A 19028-nucleotide genomic window follows, 5' to 3' on the forward strand; every position below is an offset into this window, starting at 1 on the left:
CTTAGGCGACCCCTGTGAAAGGGTGGTTCGACCACCAAAGGGGTCACGACCCACAGGTTGAGAACCGCTGCCTCAGAGGGATGCACGTTTTAGTGCTTGTTTCATTTTTTTCTGAGCCATAGACCTAGCTCCTCATTGGACATTTCCAACAGTAGATGTCATAGGCTTCTCAAATGCAATATGTACAAAATTAACCTCATTATCATCCCCAACAGTCCCCCTACTCACTCCCTGATACCATCCTCCTTATTCTCCGTAGGGGGGAAAATGTGTATCTCAATAATTAACTATACACAATTTAAAAATAAATGCTACTCTGACCAAAAAATTTTCATTTTCATCACTAAAATGTCCCATCTTGTGCAAGCATCAAAACTTGCAACTACATATAATGGTGACGCTTCTCCCTCCCCCAAATGGCACCTGCTTGGGCGGCATCACTTAAGTCAGACAAAGACAAACACTGTATGATCTCACTTCTATGTGCAATCTAAAAAACAAAAATGAATAAACAAATGAGAAACAGACCCATAAATATAAAGAACAAGCTGATGGTTACCAAAGGGGAGGGAAAGGGGGTATTGGGACAAAAAATAATACTAAAACAAAGTAAATATGGACAATTTATGGAAATTTATGGGAGAGTCAGTATTTGCATTATTTTTTGAGATAAATCAGAAGAATTCAAAGAAGCTGGACCATGTGGAGGCTTTGCTTCCATGTGCTCCTTCTCTCTCAACTCTCACAGAAATGCTTTGCTCACTGCTCAGGGCTGCACAGGCTTGAGTAATATTAATGCATTACTAGTTCTGCAGCAAGTTTGAGAGATACCACGGGAAATGCAGAAACGTTAGCAAATGGCTCCCCCTGCTGACCCAGTTTTTAGGAAGCTTTTTAAAAAAAATAACCCTTAGTGACTTCTTATACGTACAACATTGACTAGTCTAGATCAGAGAGTGTGTTAATTAATCCTATGTTAATAAGAAGAAACCCCCCACCCCCCCCCCACCCCATGGCTTTCTCCATTTTATGAAATGAGTTGTGTGCTTCTGTTTCTCAGTGGGGGACACAAGGGTTCCAAATGGGTGGATTGGACTAGATCAGTGACTTGTAACTCCCTTGCTACCTACTCCAGGGGACCAAAGATACTTAAATGGGAGGAGAAAAAACTAAACCATGCCTTCCCTGCAATCCAACTCACACGCCAGCTTTCTTATCATTTTTTTCTTTCTTGTTTTTTTTTTTCTTTTTTCAAGAGAGACAGACAGAGAGGGAGAGAAAGAGAAAAAAAATGGATTTGTTGTTGCATTTACTTATGCATTCACTGGTTGATTCTTGTATGTACCCTGACCTGGGATCAAACCCAAAACCTTGGCATATTGGAACAATGTTCTCACCAACTGAGCTACCCAGCCAGAGCCAGCTCTTTTATCTGTTTTACATATTGGAGTACCCACTTAATTTTATTAGGGAAGATGACACCCTACTAAATATTTGGAAGCCACTCATTCCTACTCTTAATAGAAAAGGATTCTATGTATTAATGTTCAACTCCATCATCTCACTAACTCTCGTCCCTGGTTCTGCGTATAATGGAGATGCCCAATGGGTATAGCTGGATATTCGGGTCTGAACTCCTGAAAGGCTATGGGGTTCTCTCAAAGAGAGCACTGGGTGATGCAGAACACTGAATTTCTGCAACAAATTCAGCAGGAGTACATTCTTTCTTATAATGTTGTTCTATGTATTAACTGACGGCAGAAGTCACTAAAAGCAATTCTAGCCTGGCCAGTGTGCCTCAGTGGTTGAGCTTCGACCCAGATACCAAAAAGTCACTGGTTCAATTCCCAGTCAGGGCACATGCCCAGCTTGGGTGCTTGATCCTCAGTAGGGGGCATGCAGGAGGCAGCCTATCAATGACTCTCTCTCATCATTGATGTTTCTATCTCTCTCTCTCCCTCTCCCTTCCTCTCTGAGATCAATAAAAACATATTTAAATAAAAATAAATAAATAAACATTTTTAAAAGCAATTCTCGGAGGGACCAAAATAGCCCAATACAAGTAAGCAGGAACCTGATGTTCTAAAAGGATTACATACCCTTTAGAAATCTTCCCTGAATGCTTTTGGCAAGAGTGCAGCTCTCTGAAAATATGTGATCAATTAAGGGAGTGTCTGCACTTTGACCATCAATTCTGCCAATGTGTATAGAAGCATTCGGACAACTATGAGAACTCAGACTTCTATACCATAGAGCTTGCCTGCAATTACTTGAGCCTGAAAATTTCTCTGAGCTCATATTATCATTTGCCTAACTGGTAAAAAGAAGAAAAAATTCCAATGAAGTGTCTTCATTTCATTTTAGCAAGGCACATTGTAGTGAACCCCTCAAGGTATTCTGACTGCAATACGTAATCTTGGGTAATTAAATTAATTGACCTGTTAAGATAAAATGTTGGAGGATACCCCCTGAAAATGAGTCGATAGATAGGTGTGCTCTCTACCCTCTTAGAGCTTACCTTCCAGCGGAAAGATGGAAATTAAACAAATCATCACAAAATAAATATGTAATTACAAATTGTGACAAATGCTTTAAACTAAAGGGACAGACCTGGGAGAGAGGATGACAGAATAATCTGATTTAAACTGTGAAAGGATGTGTTAAGGAAGCTCTCTCAGGAAGTAACATTTAAACTGAGATGTAAAGGATTAGTAAAAAAAAAAAGTGAAGGATTAAGGGTATTTCAGGCAAAGAACTCCAGGTAGGAAGGCCCTGAGGCAAAAGAGAGTACAGTGCATTGCTGGGCATAGGGCTGCTGGCAATTGGTGAGCAAGGAGATTGGTGGGGGAGAACTCGGAAGGATCAAAGCCAAACAAACTGAATAAATCAAGACCTTATAGGCCATGGGAAATACGTGTGCGTTTCCCTAAGGAAAATGTTGTAAACAAAAAGTACTGCGAAGGAATTTTTTAACAGCCTTATTGAGATATAATTGACCTACCACCCAATTTACCTATTGTAAGCCTGCAGTTTGATGAGTTTCAATAAATTTACTCACACATTGGAATTGGTCCTACATACAGGGTGTTACCATAAAATGTATACACACTTTGAATAATTATTCATTCCAATGGATTAAATCTGAAAACAACATCAATTGAGCTTTCAAAAAATGTGTGTGTCTACATTTTTTGGGACACCCTGTATTATAATTGGGTGTAGAACCTTTATTAATTTTTTAAGTGAATGGGCCATTTATATTTCTTCCTTTGTGATTTCACAATTCCTATTGTTTGGCTTTTTATTGTTAATGATTATGAAGGTTCTGTTTGTTTTACAAATATTAACCCTTTGTGTGTTACATATGTTGCACATATTTTCTTCTAGTCTGTCTGTCTCTTATCTTTTATTTTGTTTATGCTAATTTACACCATAAAAACACTTTTAATTTTACCTAAGTTCTCTGTATATCTGGGGGGGAGGGTGCAGGGGAGTGACTTCTAGGTTTGATGTCTTGCTTGTGTCTTCCTCTCTCAAAAAAGACTAAGATAATCTTTGTATTATTTTAGCACATTAAGCATTTATTATGCTTAATCCTCTAAACAATTTGAAATTCAGTTCATAGCCTGCTGTGAGATAAGAATAAGCTTTTTTCTTTTTCTCAATAAGAACCAATTTTCTCAAAAAAAAAAAAGAACCAATTTTCTCGGTAGTATGTATCAAATACTCCATCACCCCTTTGATTTGAAATGCCACCTTTAACACTGAATTTCCATAAGTACATAGGCAAGTGTTACTGGAGTCTCTAAAGTTTATCCAAGGCATTCATTTTACAGTAAGAGATTACAGTAATTCCTGATAATAAAACCATGGTACCAGAATATTGGTGTGCTTATCTCCTTAGCAAGGGGTCAGGCACCCACCTCAAAGAGATATGATGTCAAGCCATTACGGACAAGCTGCTTTGAAAGGAAGGTGTAGGCTACATCACATTAGATTTTACTTCCAACTGAATTAAATATCTATTGACCCAGGTTTTCATGAGGCTGCTAAAGTACAGCTTCTACTTTAACTTTGGCAGCTCCGGGGACCATATAAAACTACACAGCTATGTTGAGAATAGAGTCCTGACCACAGAGGCAAAGACCAAGGAAAGATCAATAAAAGCTGCAAATAATTTCATGCTTCGAAAAGCGATGTTGTCACAAGGTGATAATGAGTAAGATGACGGTCCGTAATGGAGGAGCAGTACCTAATTCTCTCCTGCTCGTCCTGTAAACTAGGTACCTACAAAACCTGACTGGAATGTGTTCAGGGGGAAACTTATGGGCAAGCATTTTAGATTTAACAACTAGTCAATGAAAGGCCTGTAATATGTGGGCAATAGAGCATTGGCCTTTACAAAAAGGAACAAACCAGACTCTAAGTCCTGCCAGATGGGAACATTCTAATGGGGTTAAAATACAAGCAAGTGCTACAAATTAGAAACCATCATGCCACAAGCCTTGACTATCCTTGAGGCAGGAGATTTCCACCAGACACTGTTTATTTGAGGCTATGCTATGTGAGACTGTTCTCAGCCAGAAAAAAGCTTAGGGTTGATTTCCTTATTTGCTTTTCTTCTATTGTTATATTCCTAAGAAAATAAGAGCGAGGGTTTTGAATTGAGTCCGTTCTTTCAATATTCTTATTAAAACCAAAGCAATTTACTAAATACCTTCTTCTCAAAATTGATAATATCAAAATAGCTACTACAAGTATCACCCCATCCCCTTTTTACACATGAAAAAACTGAGGCTCAAAGAATTTTTTTTTTAAAATATATTTTATTGATTTTTTACAGAGAGGAAGGGAGAGAGATAGAGAGTTAGAAACATCGATGAGAGAGAAACATCGATCAGCTGCCTCCTGCACATCTCCTACTGGGGATGTGCCCGCAACCCAGGTACATGCCCTTGACCGGAATCGAAACCTGGGACCCTTCAGTCCGCAGGCTGACGCTCTATCCACCGAGCCAAACCGGTTCCGGCGTCAAAGAATTTAAGGAACATCAAACGAGTGTATGGCATGGCCATGAATTAAATCTAGGTCTGGCTAATTCCAGAGCTGGTATGGTACACTTCACCAGTATACCACACCAGCTCAAAGTCAGGAATGGATGGAAGGGCTAGGGTAATGGGTGTGAGATAAGAAAGTTGTTACCCTTGTCTAGCAAAGAAATTATTACAAAAGAGATTTTATCTGAATTCCTCTGGAGGGAAATGAGAGGAAGCAAGGTTTATTTTTCATAAACCCAGATACATAAATGACCCCACAGCTGTGGGCCTTATTTTAAGAAGTTGATGCTTAGTAATTTGGATGATTTGTGGAATTTGTTGTTGTTGCTGCTGTTCGTCTTGTTCGACAAAGGGCAGACTCACTAAATCCATCCTAAATTGACAATGTTTGGTCAAAATTTTTCATCTTCCTACCACAATCAAATGTGTCAATTTAATTTCAAACTGTTTTCTTATTTAATGTTATTAAAGGTAGGTGACATCAATAGTATAGTGTGTCATTTGGTTTTGTGATCAGATAAGCAGCAATTATGAGCAGTAGCTTTAACCAAATCTGATGAACAGACCAGGTCAGATTGTATGGGTCAGATTAGGGGGCAGAGGAAATACTCAGGGTATCTGATAAAAATATAAACTAGAAATCACATTAGGTAGAAAAAAAGAGGACTTTGCTGAGCAGGGCAATTTTTAAAAGACAGCATGAAATTCAGGACTAACTGTTAACTTTCAGATAAAAATGCTAAGAGAGTAGAGGAAATAAACTAAAATGCCAAAGCAGGTCAGCTCCCATAAAGTGGCTGGACCAGCTGCCCTGATTCCAGGTCAGATACCTGAGCTGCCAAAGCTCTAGGTAAATCCCACTGTGCAACGGCAAATTCCTCCACCAGCAGGACAATGTCCTGAAAAATAGCCCAAACTTGTCCAGGAGGAAGAGGTTTAGATTCGCACCCTGAAACTGAAACTAGTAGCAAGTGAGTTCATTCGTACTTTGTTTTTCTAAACCAGCTAAGTATTTGACCCAGAATATCAAATCATACTCATCATTTATTCTAACGGAAACTGTTTCCCACCTACAAAATGCTTTCTATTAAATGAGATCTTGAGCCCATCTTGCTGAAGAACTGTATGATTCTACAAGAATAGGATTGTAGGAAGAATTTGGCACAATAAGCAGTTTCTGAGGGGGGAGAAAATGTCCCAGAATTATTCACCATGACCTGAGAAGCACAAACAGGTAGATGCATGTTAAGAATAGCATTTAAATCAAAGGAGCTGACAGGCGAAGGGCATTGTGTTCTTCCCAGCCCACATTCAGAGCATATTCTGTTCTAAGAAACACACTCTAACAATGACGCTGATACAATAGAATGTTAACCAGCAGAGGGTGATCAGGCTGGTGAGGCATCGGGACTTTGTGTGCCATAACGAACATCAGGACGGGTGGGAGGGTGAGGGAATATTGGTTTGGAGCTCTATAAGCTGGTTCTTCCCACAGACTTGCCATCAGAAATGGCCTAGGAGTCCGAACCAGAGCAAGAAGCTATGAATAAATGGATTACCCATCTTCTCCTAAGAGACCATCAGAACTAATGTCAGCAAGTCTCAACTCCCTATTTACCTTAGTCACCCGCCCAAGTCCAAGCTTCCAGGTCACCCATCAGCAACAGACTCTTCTCTGCTTAGGAAGGCCCAACCTTCCACCATTCCGGAACCATCCAAACTTTTCTACCATGTCCTGTGGAACTCACAGATCTCATCAGCAGAACCCCTCTACCCTCAAACACTTCAGAGTGTTTCCTCCTCTCTGTGCTTCTCACGGTTACACCTGGATCCTCCTCAAGTGAATGATATTTTGCCCACATCCAACATATCACAACACTGGAGATGATATAAGTATCCTTGTTCCTCAATCTCACCTAAAAACCAATTCCCCACCCTGATCCCACAAAAATTCAACTCTTTAAAGAATATGGCCTAATCTGTGAGGTCAGGACGGCCCCGGTGAGGTTGAAACGGCCCCGGTGAGGTCAGGACGACCCTGGTGAGGCTGTAACGGACCTGGTGAGGCTCAAACGGCCCTGGTGAGGTTGAGACTACTCCAGTGAGGTTGGGACAGACAAAGGAGACCAGTATAGACTGATGAACGGGAGTAGATACAGAGGCAGAACAACATTGAACAGACTGTCGAACTACGGTGGGAAGTCTTGGGAGGGTTTGGGGGGGGGGATTAAGAGATCAGCCGAAGGACTTATATGCATGCATATAAGATTAACCAATGGACACAAGACACGGGGCTGGGGGGGGGGGGGGGGGGCGGGCAGTGGGTAGGGGCCGGGGGAATGTCAAGGGGGGGGGAAAAAGGAGACATATGTAATACTCTTTGTAATAATTTAAGAAATAAAAATTATTTAAAAAAAAAAAGAATATGGCCTTGAGCTCTAGTGTCAACTATCTCTTCATTTTATTTTATTTTTTATTCCTCACCTGAGGATATTTTTTCCATTGATTTTTTGGAGAGTGAAAGGGAGGGAGGAGGAGGGGAGAGAGAAAGAAACTTTGATGTGAGAGAGACACATCAACTGGTTGCCTCCCACATGCTCCCCCCAAGGCAGGGAGTGAACAAATCTCCATCCACCTAGCACCTGCACCCAGGCAGCTGACATGGTTGCATTAACACACAATAGTGCTGACTGGTTTCAACTTTTATTTATTTATTTTTTAAATATATTTTATTGATTTCTTACAGAGAGGAAGGGAGAGGATAGAGAGTTAAAAACATCGATGAGAGAGAAACATCAATCAGCTGCCTCCTGCACACCTCCTACTGGGGATGTGCCCGCAACCAAGGTACATGCCCTTGACCGGAATCGAACCTGGGACCCTTGAGTCCGAAGGCTGACGCTCTATCCACTGAGCCAAACCGGTTAGGGCTGGTTTCAACTTTTAAACTGTGGCCACAGGTGTCACCCATGTCTTTAGCACTTAGCACTGCTTACCTCCTGACTGGAGTCTTTTGGCAGCAAATTTCTGGATTGTCTAAATGACTCAGCTCAGGTGAGTGAGAGTGAAAGAGAAACAGAAAATAATGATGGAAATAGGGGCCAGAGACACACCCTAGGTGATAAGACTGTGTCTGGAAACAAGCCAGCATCTTTCCAGACATTAATTCCTCCTAAAACTGCTGCATAATTTCCAGGGTCATCCGGCATTTTTACACAACATTTAAATTTAACTTCAGCATGGTTCATTCTTATTCTGTGACTAAAGACCTTCTGAGTCCTCTGTTTTGTATATGCTGTTTTTCATAAAGGGAAATGGGGTGAGAAAATCTGAAATAACTCCACCCAGATGGTTAAAGCAATCTAGAGTTCTATAGAATTAAACACACCTTAAAATAGCCTGCTGGAACAAACAGCCAGAAGTGGGATTGCTGGGTCATATGGTAGTCCTCTTCTTTATTTTTTGAGGAACCTCCATACTGTTTTCCACAGTGGCTGCATAATTTTGTGTTCCCACCAACAGTGCATGATGGTTCCAGTTTCTCCATAGCCTTTCCAACACTTGTCTTTTGGATTTTTTTTATTTGTTTTGATTTTTGTTTGATAATAGCCAACCTAATAGGTGGGAGGTGACATTTCACTGTAGTTTGATTTGCATTTCTCTGATGATTCGTGATGTTGAGCATCTTTTCATGTCTGTTGGTCAAATCAGGATCTTACAGAGATAGTAGCACTGATAGGTTTACTGCAGCACCATTTATAGTAACCAACCCTGGAAACAATTTAAATGTCCATCAACAAATGAGTGGATTATTAAAATGTGACACATACATACAATGGAATATTATTCAGCCTTAAAAAAGGAAGGAAATCCTGCAATATGCAACAACGTGGGTTGCATGAATCCACTATATGAGGAAGCTCAAATATCATACTCCTGGAAGCAAAAAATAAAATTGTGATTGCCAGGGGCTGGAGAGGGCAGGGGAACTGGGAAGTTGCTAGGCAATGAGTATAAAATGTTAGTTGTGCAAGATGAATAAATTCAACAATACGTACTGTGCAGTAAAAATCTGTTGGGAGGGAGATCACATGCTAACTATTCTTACCACTACATACATATATTTATTTATTTATTTATTTATTTTTAAATTTACCTGACATTGACATATTCTTCACATGACAGAATGATCAAGTGGTCCTTGGGCAAGTTATTTAACCTCTCTGGGCCTCCATTTCTTTCTCTGTAAAATGGAGCAATAATAACACCTACTTCAGAAGAAGACAATGAGAATTATATGACTCAAGTGCTTGAAATGGTGAAGGGCATGAGGAAAGGAGCACACGTGTTCGTTAACTTTTCTCGTTATTGCTGTGTTTACGCTGAGGAGTCACCAGTAAGATAGAGAAACATCTTCCAAAGGAAAGAAAAAAAAAAAGTCTCCCATGGTTAGCCAATGGGTAAACTACCCACCCTTGTCTCCATTGAAGAGCTATGCACCAAAACGCCTGTGCATTACTAGAACGGATAGAGGATATTCCCCGTGACACATCACTACAAATGCATGGCTTACCTTTGTACTGATCCCTCTGTCAAGGTCCTAAGGGGCCTTCATGGGGCACAATAAAGGAGAAAGTTGGCTGGGATTCCAGAATGAGTCAGATGAGTTGCTGAAGTGAGCAAGGAGAGAAGCATTCTGGGAAATCTTGGAACTTGGACAAACGGGTCAGTAGACAGGAGGAAGTATTAAACGCTTTCTCTCTCACCTCACCCCTGAATCACAGAGGAGGGAAAAGGAGTTGGTTATCAGAAATCTTGAGCCGCCTTCCTCCCAGCCTGCCAGAGGGATTGAGTTTAAATGGAAACATTTAAAGTCTGCTGCTTAAAATCCTTCCACGCCTTCCCATTTCACACAATGCTCTCGAGCAATGTTTTGCAATGAGCGTGTTGGGGGAGGGAGGCAAACAGGATGAAGACAAAGAGTCCCTAGAGATAGATGGGATTTGCAGGGAGGACCAACCCCTTCTCACAAGTTACAACCTGGGATTTGCTCATTATTTCCTCACAAAACCCTCACATTTTCTCCTCCTTGCCCATATCTCATCCCCTGAGAAATTGATGCCCTCAGGACAAAGCCAGAACCTCAGTTCAGCCATTCCCAGTTCCTCCCCTTTCCCACCTCAAGAAGCCAGTGAAAACCTGGCTCCTGAGTCAGAGCTCATTCATGACTCACAGCTGCCCGGCGGACAGGAGGGTACAGAAGTGATCCCTTCCGGTGCCAGCACTGGGGATGCAATATCGCTTGGTGGTTGGGAACATGGTCTTCTGAGACCCACGGTCAGGGCTGGAGTCTGGACACTTTCAAGGTGTCAAAAAATCTTTCTGAAGCCCAGTGTCTCCTGTGCAAAAGGATGATAAGAGTACCTGCTTGAGTCGAAACCGGTTTGGCCCAGTGGATAGAGCGTCGGCCTGCGGACTGAAGGGTCCCTGGTTCGATTCCCATCAAGGGCATGTATCTTGGTTGCGGGCATATCCCCAGTGGGAGATGTGCAGGAGGCAGCTGATCGATTCCTCTCTGTAAAAAATCAATAAAATATATTTTTTTAAAAAAAAGAGTACCTGCTTGAGAGTTGTTGCAATAATGAAATGTGATGTCTGGCACATAGCAGCTGCTCAATAAATGTTGGCTGTTATTAGTCATAAAACCTTAATTCTAGAAGCTAAACCTGTAACCTCCTTTCTCCACTCTCCCATACAGGAAAAGGAGCACAAACCTCACATTATTCAGCCTGTGGATTAAAGGGTCCTGGGTTCAATTCCAGTCAAGGGCACATGCCTGGGTTTCAGACTTGATCCCCAGTGGGGGGCAGGCAGGAGGCAGCCAATCAATGATTCTCGCTCATCATTGATGTTTCTATCGCTCTCCCTCTCCCTTCCTCTCTGAAATCAATAAAAAATACATTTTTTTAAAAATCGTCTCGGGTGACTGGAGCACAGGAGAACTGAGACTTGGCACAGAGAGTGGGCCTGAGAGTCAGGCAAATCCCTGCCGTGCCATGCTAAGTCCTCTCAGGGCCACGACTATTTGACTCATCCCTTTATCTCTAACGGCTCTAAGAGAGTGCTCTGTATAGAGGCAGATGAAACATTAAATATTTGTGACATGAAAAAGCGAACATGTGAAATTACATTTACTCATGCTTAGTGAGTCAGGCGGCCTGAAAAACTGTGAGGAGTCCCAGCAGATGGTGCAGGCAGCGTTTAGCTAGGAAATTTACATCTGAATTACTGTTTCTTGTTTGATGAGCTCATCCACTGAGTCAGAAACTGGTTTCCCGATGTTCCTGTACAGTCAGATGGCAAATGCTTAACTTACTTGCTTCCAACAAATTCTTAAAAGGAAAAAAAAAAAAAAACAGTTATAAAAATAAAACATGTTCATTTTAGAAAATTTGGAACATACCCAAAATATATATAATAAAGACAGCTTAAATCCCTGTAATCTCTTGTTAATTCTGTAATATGATAATAAGATTTTCTAATGTCATTGAAGATTCTGTAAAAGTATAATTTTATTGATACAACTTTCTATTAATGCATACACCAAACTATTTTCAATTTATTTAATTATTCCTCTGTTATTGGACATGTGGATGGTTTCCAAATCTTCACTATACTCTTGTAAATGTATCTTTAAATACATCTTTAATGGTTTTCATACTTGAGAGTCCGAAAAATAGTCTTACAAATCCTAAAAACATAAAAGCAGCCCAGAAAAGATAGAATAGCATGTTGATGTGGAATAGCTCACCAGTAGAAATCTGTAGATTCTTCCAAAAATAACATAGCCCTGGCAGGTGTGGTTCGGCTGGTTAATGCATCGTCCTGTGCACCAAAAGGTAGAGGGTTCGATTCCTGGTCAGGGCACATAGCCAGGTTGTGGGTTCAATCCCTGGTGGGGGCATGTGTGGAAGGCAACTTATTAATGTTTCTCTCTCATATCAATGTTTCTCTCTCTCTCTCTTTCCTTCTCCCTTCCTCTCTCTCTAAAATCAATTTTTTAAAAGTATCCTTGGGCCTGGCCAGCGTGGCTCAGTGGCTGAGTGTTGACCTATGAACCAGGAGGTCACAGTTCAATTCCTGCTCAGGGCACATGCCTGGGTTATGGGCTTGATCTCATGCAGGAGGCAGCCGATCAATGATTCTCTCTCATCGTTGATGTTCCTCTCTCTCTCTCTCTCTCTCTCTGCCTTCCTCTCTGAAATCAATAAAAATATTTAAAAGAAAAAAAACAACCTATAAACCAGTCTGTGAAGTGGCAACTGTTTGAAAGCCAATCCTTAAAAAAACAACAACAACAACAACAAAATTTCCAGGCTTCAGCCCAGTAGGAATAGAACATTTGTGTGAAGTTATTTCCCATGTGCCTTTGGGAGTTTATTATATAAAAGATAATGATACACTCACCAGACCATACTTGACTGAATGGTATGTTTTCTCTGATTTGTAAATTCTTTCATAAGGAAAAGGAAATTCTTTTTGTCTGACGTTAATTTGAACACCATCAAAATCAATTTGCTAATTGTGTAAAATTGGTATCTAGCTTTCTATTTTCTAAATGTTTCTTCATAACTTTTCAAATAAATTATCATTTGACTGGCAAAATTATTTGCCCCCCAAGATGACTAGAAAGGGAGAAGCTTTTGCAGGTGGCACACATACAAAAACAATTAAAATATCAAAAAATGTATGATGCAGATTTGATTAACAGAGGACTACCACCTAGAGCAGGGATGGTGAACCTTTTTTCTGCCAAGGGCCATTTGGATATTTATAACATCATTTGAGGGCCATACAAAATTATCAACTTAAAAATCAGCCTGCTGTATTTGGTCAAATATTTAATTAACTCACCCCTAATTCCTTGGCAGGGCCAGACCAAATTATTTGGCGGGCCTTATAAGATCTTCAGGCCAGACATTCCCCACCCCTGATCTTGAGAAAGAAAATCATCTGTATATCAACAGTTTCTACTCAATGCTGGTGCCATCTCACCTAAAAGAATGATTTTACTCCCACCAAGTACTCTTAAACACCAGGTTAATCTCCTTCACTCTGAAGAGTTGAGTCCCTTTCTAACATTTTAGGCAGCATTCCTTTTTCTGTAATCAGTCATCCTTTCAATTTACATATTTCAGGAAAGTTATCTGTACAAAATTATCAAAAGAAAGTGAGTTACATTCAGGTCCTTACCCTGCTCTAATTGAGCCAGAGTGACAAATGTTTCACTCCTGTAGGGGTTTTTTCATCTCTCAGAGCAGTATCATGGTTTCCACTAAATGGTTTGGACAATCAAGGCACTAATATCTGGGGATCTTCCTTTCTATGTTTTCCAAAATAAAACAAAATACCACTGCCATCCCAGTTAGACACAACAAGCACCAGTCTAACGATTTTAGCATGCCATTTTTATATACAAGCAGCCCACAGGGAACAGCACATAATAACATCACCCTCCTCCTCTCACTTCCCACTCCCTTCTAAGGCATGAGTCACCAAAGAAAGTGAACAAGTGGTAAGCCGATTTAAGAAATTGTGGGTGACATTTGAAACCTGTCTGAGGATGCTTCTAAACTGTCAACTATGGAAAACATTGGTTTTATCTGAAATGTCATGGCTCTTAGAATCGGTACTAGCCAGTTTTGCACTTAATCATATTGCTAATACTGCTAGTTTTTTTCACAAAGAAATCTTCACATTTATTGTGAAATAAACCATTGGACCGATCAACCTAAAGGGTTCTTGCAATAAATTTAATCGATCACAATGAAAGATTTAATTAGAAGTACTTGGTGCTTTGTACTCTGCTGTTTGAAAATACCTTTGTACTTGTTTTATTATCTGTCTCCCACACCAGAATGAAAGCTCAGTAACTTCAGGGACTTTTTTTTTTTATAATATATTTTATTGAATTTTTACAGAGAGGAAAGGAGAGGGATAGAGAGTCAGAAACATCGATGAGAGAGAAACATCGATCAGCTGCCTCCTGCAGGCTCCCTACTGGGGATGTGCCCGCAACCAAGGTACATACCCTTGACTGGAATCGAACCTGGGACCCTTGAGTCCACAGGCCGACACTCTATCCACCGAGCCAAACCGGCCAGGGCTTCAGGGACTTTTTAAAAATCTTTTATCTTTTCTTCTGCTTTCTCTACTGCACCTAGAGTATAATAATGGGAGCTCAATAAATATTTGTTGAATGAATACAAATGTGCCAGCAGCTAGCCAAATGTTTTTTGTTCCCTCTAGAAAGCCCCCTGAGAATCTCTCTGGTGGCCATCAAATCCCCAAACTGCTTCTACCGGAGTCGCTATAGCATTGCCTTATGTCGCTGGGACAGCAGTTCACTAACAAACTGCCTCCAAGATGTTCCCATGACTACAGTTTGCTTATGTCTTCAAGGTTCTCCCTTGAGGTACTCACAGTATTCCTTTGGTGCAAATCTAAGACATGTACACAAGGTAAGATTTAGACCAGTTGGTAACTCTTAGAAGCCTTTACAAGCTTTTAAATTATGATGTTAAAACCAAGAATGAACAGTTATTCTGACACAGATTGGGTTACCACTTTGTCCAAAACATGAGGATCAGCAGGTGCACGGGGGAAATGCTGAGCACAGATGGGCATTCTTTTTTTCTTTTTTTTTTCTTTCTTCATGCCTTTACTTTTAAACACGAAGGGGAAATCGTACAGGTATACATGGGGGGAAAAAGGCAGACATGATCACAAGTAAAAGCGAAAAAAATCTAACCAGAAAGCTTTAATGCCTGTCAGTTGTTGAAGCTGAAGTTCTGAGCATGACACGTTGCAGGGCTGAAAGGAATTAGTATTCCTCACCCTCTCCTTCAACAGAATCCATACCAACTTCCTCATAATCCTTCTCAAGGGCAGCCATGTCCTCACGGGCCTCAGAAAACTCTCCTTCCTCCATGCCCTCACCCACGTACCAGTGGACAAAGGCACGCTTGGCGTACATCAGGTCAAACTTGTGGTCCAGGCGAGCCCAGGCCTCAGCAATAGCTGTGGTGTTGCTCAGCATGCACACAGCTCGCTGTACTTTGGCCAGGTCTCCACCGGGGACCACAGTGGGAGGCTGGTAGTTAATGCCAACTTTGAAGCCGGTGGGGCACCAGTCCACAAACTGGATGCTGCGCTTGGTCTTGATGCTGGCAATGGCAGCATTGACATCTTTGGGGACCACGTCACCACGGTACAACAGGCAGCAAGCCATGTATTTACCACGGCGAGGGTCACATTTCACCATCTGGTTGGCTGGCTCAAAGCACGCATTGGTGATTTCTGCTACAGAAAGCTGCTCATGGTAGGCTTTCTCAGCAGAGATGACAGGGGCATATGTGGTCAGAGGGAAGTGGATGCGGGGATAGGGCACCAGGTTGGTCTGGAATTCAGTCAGATCAACATTCAGGGCTCCATCAAACCTGAGGGATGCAGTGACGGAGGACACAACCTGGCTAATAAGGCGGTTAAGGTTAGTGTAGGTTGGGCGCTCAATATCGAGGTTTCTGCAACAGATGTCATAGATGGCCTCATTGTCAACTATGAAGGCACAATCAGAGTGCTCCAGAGTGGCATGGGTGGTGAGGATGGAGTTGTAGGGCTCAACTACAGCTGTGGAGACCTGGGGGGCTGGGTAAATGGAGAACTGCAGCTTGGACTTCTTGCCATAATCGATGGAGAGATGTTCCATCAGCAGGGAGGTGAACCCAGAACCAGTTCCCCCACCAAAGCTGTGGAAAACCAAGAAGCCCTGAAGGCCTGTGCACTGGTCAGCCAGTTTCCTAATTCGGTCCAGGACGAGGTCAATGATCTCCTTGCCAATGGTGTAGTGTCCACGGGCATAGTTATTGGCAGCATCTTCTTTGCCTGTGATCAGCTGCTCAGGGTGGAAGAGCTGGCGGTAGGTACCAGTGCGAATTTCATCAATGACTGTGGGTTCCAGGTCTACAAACACTGCCCTGGGCACATACTTGCCAGCGCCTGTCTCACTGAAGAAGGTGTTGAAGGAGTCATCTCCCCCGCCAATGGTCTTGTCACTTGGCATCTGGCCATCGGGCTGGATGCCGTGTTCCAGGCAGTACAGCTCCCAGCAGGCATTGCCGATCTGGACACCAGCCTGGCCAACATGGATGGAGATGCACTCACGCATGGCTGCGGGTCTGCAAGCGCAGGAAACAGGAGTAGACACGGGTCCCGGTTACTGTTCCCGACAAGCTGAGTCGAGGTAAGTAATGCACTCACAGCTGGGCATTCTTGAAAGCAGAGCCAAATGGAGATTTTCTGTAGGTACAGTCAGCCTGGAAATGAAATTAGCATTTTCTCTCTCCCTCTCTCTGCCTGCACAGATACTCACAGAGGCAGCAGTGAGATGAGGGCGTCAGCTGGGTTTGAAATTGGACCTCCACTCAAACACCAGCTCAATCACCAAAATGCATTGTGAGTTCAAAGCAACTCACTTGTCCTCTTTGAGCCTCAGTTTTAGTATCTGTATTGCAGTTTGCCGTGCAAAATGGCATGTGCAGAGGACCTAGCGCAGTGCTGGCCCCAGTGGGCATTTGCTAACTCGAAGCTATAAAGGCGGGGAAGGAGTTAATGCAGCAATAACAGCCAGGTGGGAACCACACCAACTGCTGCCAGGGGCTCCTCGGGCCCAGATTCTCAGTTTTCTAGCTCCCCAAGATTAAGAGGACCTTCTCTAGAATCAGACAAAGAATGCTTCCTATTAGTGGTCTCATCAAGGGCATCCTGACAGGCAGATAGCAGAGATCAAAAGGAAATTTTAAAGTGGAAGAAGCTTGAAACTAAGATTCATGTCTCCACTTCATTGTGGCCAGCACAGGGGGACCAACTATCCCATTTTGCCCTGGACTAAGAAAGTTCCTGGGAATGAAAGTCATGTCAGTTTCGTGCAAACTGGGATGACTCATTGCCCTACCAGCATCTTCTCAAGGTTGAGCCGGTGGCCTGGTCACATGGAGCCTAACAGGTGGCACTATTTTTTTTTTTTTAATATTTTTTTTTATTGATTTTAGAGAGGAAGGAAGAGGGAGAGAGAGATAGAAACATCAATGATGAGAGAGAATCATTGACTGGCTGCCTCCTACACACCCTACACTGGGGATCGAGCCCACAACCCGGCATATGCTTGACCAGGAATCGAACCGTGACCTCCTGGGTCATATAGGTCGACCCTCAACCACTGAGCCATGCTGGCTGGGCATGGTGGCACTATTTTATCAACCTTTTATGATGAAGACTTTGCAATTACAAGTTTCCTATAGGTAATACTGGGCATTGAAATGAGAGTTTCATTTCACTGCAATTTACCCAGGCTGTTAAGTACTTTGAGAAGGTTTCCTCAATTCTCTTTCAGTCACTATTCCTCTTCTCTCTTCTTCTGATCAAGACTGTGCCAATGGTCCCACCCTTAGAGTATTATACTACTAATTCCCATTCGAAGTAATTATATCACTGAGACTCAAAGAAATATATGTGAAGTGACTTTTAATTAACCCCAGCAGAAATAAGAATGGAGACTACTCTACAGAAACAAAATCTGAACCAGACATAGACTACTGATTCTCTGTAATATAAGAAATTCTCTTTTCGGTCAGAGTTATTCAAAATACCCTGTCCCACTGCCATAAAAAAAAAAAAAAAAAAAATGGACTATCAGCCTTACCTCTCTTAATTACTATGGAGCAATAAAAAATTTGAAACTGGGTGGTTTCATTTACACATGTCATATACAGTTGGTTGTGCAGCAAAAAAAATAAAGTGTCTTAAACTTTAATGCTACAGACAGCAGCCAAAGTTACAATTTTAGAGATAATTATTGGGTAGTATTTATATCTATTAGCAATATCTCCAGTTTCTATTTTCTGACCCGAAAAGTTAAGAAATCACCTATTTTGTATCTTCAGTTACCACTTGGCTAATTTCCTTTGTCATCTTTTCTGCTCTGCATTCCCTAGACCCACCCCCTTACCCTTTGGTCTCTTGACCTTTTTCATTACTCACTTCCTGTCTCAGGTGAACTTCCAGCCTCAGGCAGAGCTGAGTCTGCAAGTCTGTTTTCTCCCATCTCCTCCCTCTTCCCCTGCCTTCTTCCCAGGGCTCCCAAATTTTGCTCATTAACAATGCCACACCCTCTTGACTTGGAGCTATTGTTCCAGGAACTTGGTTTCTCCTCACAGTTAAGAAAATTCTGGTGAAATTTGGGGTCGTATTAACATATGACTTGTGAAAAATAAATAACATTTCGCCAAAATGTACCTTTTACTTCATTATTAAAAAAAGGTTTATTGAGCTAACTAATAATAAAGTGATAAATTACAGAAATCGTTATCCTACTTTATACCAGTAATGTGATATTTTATATATAACACATATAATATATAGTTCATTTAATATATAACCTTCTAAAGTTGGCCGAGGTAATTTTTCAAAGCACTGGCAATATTTTTCTTATCTTTATTAGCAAAGTTATAATATCTGTTGACATTCATTAATAAGATTACATTTTCATACAGTATTTGGGTATTACAGCATTCATTACATCAAGCTTATAATATTTCAACTTTATTAAGTATGATTTGCTGGACCACTGGTGAAAAGAAAGCAAAATTGTCATGTGCCCCTAAATGTTTAAGAAACACTGCAACTAGTAACACATGATGCCTTCATCGTTTCTTTTATTTTTCACCTAATACAGGTCTCCCCTGCTTTTTTAAAATTCACATTACACCACTTTGCTTTCATGAATGACCTCCTTTATTCCTCTTTTTGCTGACCCTAAGAAATCTGCAGAGGATTTTCGCTTTTATGTAAAAGGGCAAAGTGAAAATAGTGTTCTGCCAAACGTTTGACAGTGAGGCGTACAGGGGCAGTGCA

At 41.5% G+C, this 19028-nt stretch overlaps 1 pseudogene; it reads right to left on the minus strand.

Annotated features, from left to right (window-relative positions):
- Positions 1-14940: 14940 nt before the first annotated feature.
- LOC138995410 (tubulin alpha-1B chain pseudogene) lies at positions 14941-16348 on the minus strand (annotated as a pseudogene).
- Positions 16349-19028: the final 2680 nt, after the last annotated feature.

This window comes from Myotis yumanensis, unplaced genomic scaffold (genome assembly GCF_028538775.1).
Source record: "Myotis yumanensis isolate MYYU_CA2020_CCGP unplaced genomic scaffold, mMyoYum1.0.hap1 SCAF_17, whole genome shotgun sequence".
Lineage (NCBI taxonomy): Eukaryota > Metazoa > Chordata > Mammalia > Chiroptera > Vespertilionidae > Myotis > Myotis yumanensis.